General features: G+C 45.5%; 1 non-coding gene across 1 annotated transcript; it reads left to right on the forward strand.

The window, feature by feature from the left end:
* Positions 1-2403: 2403 nt before the first annotated feature.
* Positions 2404-2476, forward strand: Trnak-cuu. Its single transcript has one exon. It is a non-coding gene; the product is annotated as a tRNA-Lys (tRNA).
* The last annotated feature ends 3133 nt before the right edge of the window (positions 2477-5609 follow it).

Genomic DNA, 5609 nt, shown 5'->3' on the forward strand with positions numbered 1-5609 from the left:
AACACCTTTATGAAGTCTTGTAGTGAGGAAGTGAATTTATATATCTATACATTCATGTAAAAAAAAATTTAAAGCTAACCACTCCCAAGAAAGCAGAGCATTCCAGATTGGAAGCTGTGTGAGCTGCTTCCAATTGTAACCCAAAATAGTACTGCAGGGACTCTTATTCTGTAATCCAAAATAGTACTGCACGGACTCTTACTCTTAGCCCACACCCTATCCTGTCTCTGTTTCACTCAAGAGGAAAAGTGGCTGAAGCATGGGTGAGTTACCTGTCTGGGGATTACAGGAGTTGTTCGGGTCCTGACAGCCGTAACTGTCTAGACTAGACTGGACCACTTAGCCTTAACGGGCCAATTAAAGACATAAGGAACAGTTAAAAACAAGGAAAGGAGATTTATTCAGTGGGAAGTAGAAGAGGTAAAGTCCCTTCCCTAAGCTCACCTTCATCTTTGAAGTCTTGACTTTAAGGTTTAGGCTTAAACAGAAGGCACGAAGTTTCTGCAAGGCTCGGTGTTCCTAGGCTGGAGAGATGGCTCAGTGATTAAGAACACTTGCTGCTCTTCCAGAGGACACAGGTTCAATTCCCAGCACCCATGTCAGGTGACTTACAACTGGCCAGCAACTCTAGCTCTAGGGGATCAGACACCCTTGTATGGCCTCCTCAGTACATGGCAGACACTCACATAGACACATAAATAAAAACAAAATAGATCTCTTACCAAAAGATCAAGCACCTCTGGTCAAGGTATGACCTCAGCAGTCATCACTGTCTCCAGGCTCTTCTGCAATGCGGTCTGACCCCTGAAAGATTCTGTTCCTGGGAGATACGTTTCCCAGGAAACGTTGGTAGTGGGGCTCCAACCTTCTCCTTCCAGCATAAGACTCCTGGCTAAATTCCAATGGGGGGTGGTTCATTGTAGTTGGATTTTTCTTTTGGCCACTAGCTCCCAAATAACGGCATGGAGTCTTAGTAATTATGAAAGCTCAGCTTTAGGTTAGGCTTGTCCCACTCGCTCTTAAAACTTAAATTAATTTGCTTCTGTTAATCTACTTTTTACCAAGTGGCTTTTACCTTTCTGTCATTCTATATGTCCAACTCCCGCTGTGTCTCATTGGTGTCTTGCTGGCATAACTGCCATGCCTAGATTCTTCCTCCTCTTCCTCTCTCGCCCAGAAACGCTGCCTATCCTTCCTGCCTAGTTGTTAGCCATTCAGCTCTTTTCTTCCTTTCTTTCTTTCCTTCCTTCCTTCCTTCCTTCCTTCCCTTTTCTGGGGGGAAGGTGGTTTGAAACTGGGTTCGTCTGTGTAACAATCCTGGCTGTACTGGAACTTGCTTTATAAACCAGGCTGTCCTCAGACGCACAGAAATCTGCCTGCCTCTGCCTCCCAAGTGGTGGAATTAAAGGTGTGTACCACCACTGCTTGGCGGCTGTTCATCTTTTTATCACAGCAGTACATCCTCACACAGTGTAGAAATATCCCATGACAGTTCATTTGTTCAATAGTCTGATAGCCACAGGGAGAGGCATCGCTGTTGCTCCTTATCACACCTTTCTTGCCCCTGCCAAGACTGTTCGCCATGGCTCCTTAACTAAAGGATTTGAGCTCAGACACTTCCCATCCCACACAGTCCATCACACCAAATATCTTCCTTTACAGCAGTGGTTCTCAGACACCTCTGGCAAACTTCTATCTCCAAAATTTTTTATATTATGGTTCATAACTATAGCAAAATTAGTTATAAAGTAACACAGAAATAATTTTATAGTTGGGGATCACCATAACATGAGGAATTGCATTAAAGGGTCGTAGCCCTGGGAAGGTGGGGGCCACTGTTCCATAGGGGAGAGCCTGGCTTCTTCACAGAGAGGGAGAGTTGCTTTGCTCTGGAGCCCTATCCTTGGGAGTCAACTATTCTCAAAGACTCTCCCAGTCCTTCTCAGCGTGGGGCTCGTCCATGGGCCTCAGCAGAGTTCCCAGGGACAAGCAGAACCCGAATCTACAAAGACATGGGCAGGAATCCAGTTCTGCCATTCTGTATTGATGCTGCTTTGGGCAGTTACTAGACCCCTCTGCACCTCACTTTCCTTATTTATAACATTTTAAATGTGTACAAAACATTGGGACCAAAATGCTTAGTAAAAGAAAGTAGTTATTTCATCTTCGTGGAGAAAATAGGTATTAGGAATATTTCTAGGATCCACTGATTATGCTGGCACGACAGGACATGGACGTTTAAAGATGAAAACTGAAGGAGAAGGGTGCTGGAGAGATAGCTCAGCCTTGAGAACACTGACTGTTATTCCAGGGGCCAGGGTTGATTCCCAGCAACTCATAGCCATTTATAAATGTAGTAAAAAGGGCGGCGGCGGGGCTGCGTCCCCAACACCCCAGCCGCCTGCCCGGCTAGCTCAGTCGGTAGAGCATGGGACTCTTAATCCCAGGGTCGTGGGTTCGAGCCCCACGTTGGGCGCCATATGAAGTAATAAGGGCGGCGGTGGGGCTGCGTCCCCAACACCCCGGCCGCCTGCCCGGTTAGCTTATGCCCCGAAATAATTACACGGACACTGTATTCTTTTAATCACTGCTTGGCTCATTATCTTCTAGGCTAATTCTCACATATTAATTTAGCCCATTTCTAATCATCTATGTATGGCACCCCAAGGTGCGCTTACCAGGAAGATTCTAGCCTATGTCCATCCTGGGTCGGACCTTCATCGCGTGTGTCTGCCCGGGAGCGGGGCATGGCGTCTCTGCTGAGGCATCTGCTCAGGAGAGCAGAGCTGTAGAGTCTCTGAGCTCACTTCCTCTTCCTCCCAGCATTTTGTTCTGTTTACTCCTCCCACCTATCCTCTAACCAATAAAATGGGCCAGGGCAGTGCCTTTATTAGCCAATGACCTTCCTCCATCATATAAATCCAGTCTTGGGAGATCCAATGCCATCTTCTGGCCTCTGAGTGTACCAGGCACCCACAGAGATGCAAGCACACACATAAGTCAAGTTAAAAAATAAAGTAAAACAAGGGCTGGAGAGGTAACTCAGCTGTTAAGAACATTAACTGCTCTTCCAGAGGACCTGGGTTTAAATCCCAAAATGCACATGGCAGCTCATAACATCTGTAATTCCAGTCCCAGGAGTTCCAGTGCCTTCTTTCAGTCTCTGTAGGCACTGCACACATGACACACAGACTTACATGCATGGAAAACACACATACACACAAAGTAAACATAAAATAAATAACTCTTGAAATGAAAAGTACTCCTTCTAAGCAGAATATTGAAGATGGAACAATTTGGGACTTGTTTCCCACTGATGCATAATTAAGGATGAAGCCAAAATTTCTCTGAAATTATAAGTCTGGTAAAAAATAAAAATGAAACTCAAGTATAAAATATTAGATTTTTTTAAAAATACACTTTATTTGCATGTGTCTGTGAGGAGCACATATGCCACAGAACAAGTGTGGAGGTCAGAGGACAATGGCAGGGGTTGGCTCTCTTCTTCCATGTGGATCCCTATGCATTACACTTAGGTCCGGCTTGGGGTAAGCCCCTTTACCCACTGAACCATCTTGTAGACCCAAATATTAGATAAAGCTCGTGTGTGTGTGTGTGTGTGTGTGTGTGTGTGAGAGAGAGAGAGAGAGAGAGAGAGAGAGATCAGAAGTCAGTATCTGGCAGCATCCACTTTTCTTTTTTGAAACAGGTACCTTAGTATCTTGGGACTCATGCTAGCAGGTTCATCTGGCAGGCCTTCCCAGCACGGGGATTACATGTATATGACACCACGCTTGCCTGCGGTGCTGTGAGTGAGAATGGCCCTCAGAGGCTCGTGAATTTGAATTCTTGGTCTCCAGCTGGTGGAACTGTTCGGGAAGGATCAGGACATGTGGCCTTGTTAAAGGAGGTGTGTCACTGGGGGGTGGACTTTGCAGTATCAAAAGCCCACGCCATTCCCAATTGTACTTCTAGCCTCCAGCAACACGCCTGCCTGCTTTCCTGCCATGCTCTCTGCCACAATGGCCCTGGATTCACCCTCTGAAACTGCCATAGGGTGAATTAAGTAAAGTATTGACATATACCAGGTTTGGAAATATTTAGAGGTACTATTGCAAGGACAATAGTTATAAAACTACGGTTAGATCTGCAGATTTCTGAGCATTCTCAGAAATCCATGGTAAATTCCACCTGGGAGATTTGTTGTGACTGTGGCTGGGTTTAAGCATCCTGGGATTGCAAGTCCCAATAAACTTCTTTCCTAATTTGTCTTGGTCATGATGTCTCTTCACAACAACAGAAAAGTAACTAAGACACTAACTTTAAAAAGGGGTTTGTGAGACCCGAACTCAGATCCTCATGCTTGCTAATCAGGTACTTTACAGACTAGGTTATTGCTCAGCCAGTAAAATACTCAATCTAGACTGTATGAAACAGAGATCCTCCACCTCAGAATAAGTGTACTAGAGTCTCAGAGTAGTGAAAGTGAGGCCAATTTATTTTTGGTTCTGCAGAACCAAAACCAAAACTAAAATCAGCCTGGACAAAAGGCAAAATGGCTAGTGTTCTGATTTGGCACAAAACAGTAGCTTTTATTTCCAAAGGACTTCCCCATGCCCTCTGATTTTCTTGTTGGTTGAGTTCTTCAGGTGAGTACAGCCTCTCCTGTCTGTCTTGGATAACCCCACCCATCCTTCTGGGGATGGTGAGCCCCTTGAGGTCAGCCTGCAGCTGACTTTAATTTTTCAACACTAAGATAAACTCAAAGCACCCAGGTAAGCAGGCACCAACTGCTAGGAAAGACAGGTGCCTAGTGCCTCCTCCTCATCTTTGACTCACTGATGCTCCAAATGCATCTCATAACTGAAACGGACCATAATGATTTGTTTCTTACATAAGTTACCTTCTTTTAGAGAGGTATTTATTTCTTTATCTTGAAGCATTTGGGGGTTCAAAATCGGGGCCTTTTCACACACTGAGCAACACTCTGCTCCAGGGTTTACTTAGCTGAAATGTTTATTAGATCTGTCTGTCGTGTGTGTGTGTGTGTGTGTGTGTGTGTGTGTGTGCGCGCGCGCGCATATGTGTGTGGGGGCACATGTGGTGGAGGTTAAAGCACAAGTTGTGGAAGAAAGTCAGTTTTCTCCTTCCACCGTGTGGGTTCTGGGATGAAACTCAGGGTGTCAGGCTTAGGGGCAAATACTTTTACCTTCTGAACCATTTCACTAGCCTAAAGGTCTATATTTAGAAAAAGGTCACAATGCCATGAGGTGGTGGCACATGCCTTTAATTCCAGCACTCAGGAGGCAGAAGCAGGTAGATCTCTGAGTTCGAGGCCAGCCTGGTCTACAAAGTGAGTTACAGGGCAGCTGAAGCTACACAGAGAAACCCTGTCTTGAAAAACCAAACCAAACAAACAAAACAATAAAGCCCACCAGACATGGCGGTCCACTCCTGAACTCTAGTACTTGGTATAAAGTCCACCAGACTTGGTGGCCCACTCCTGGAACTCTAGTACTTGGTATAAAGTCCACCAGACATGGTGGTCCACTCCTGGAACTCTAGAACTTGGTAAAGGGGAGCAAGAGGAGCTGAGTTCCTTCTGGGTC

Source organism: Microtus oregoni, unplaced genomic scaffold (genome assembly GCF_018167655.1).
Source record: "Microtus oregoni isolate MIOR12 unplaced genomic scaffold, Mior012 000053F_ref0000044, whole genome shotgun sequence".
In the NCBI taxonomy this organism is placed as follows: Eukaryota; Metazoa; Chordata; class Mammalia; order Rodentia; family Cricetidae; genus Microtus; species Microtus oregoni.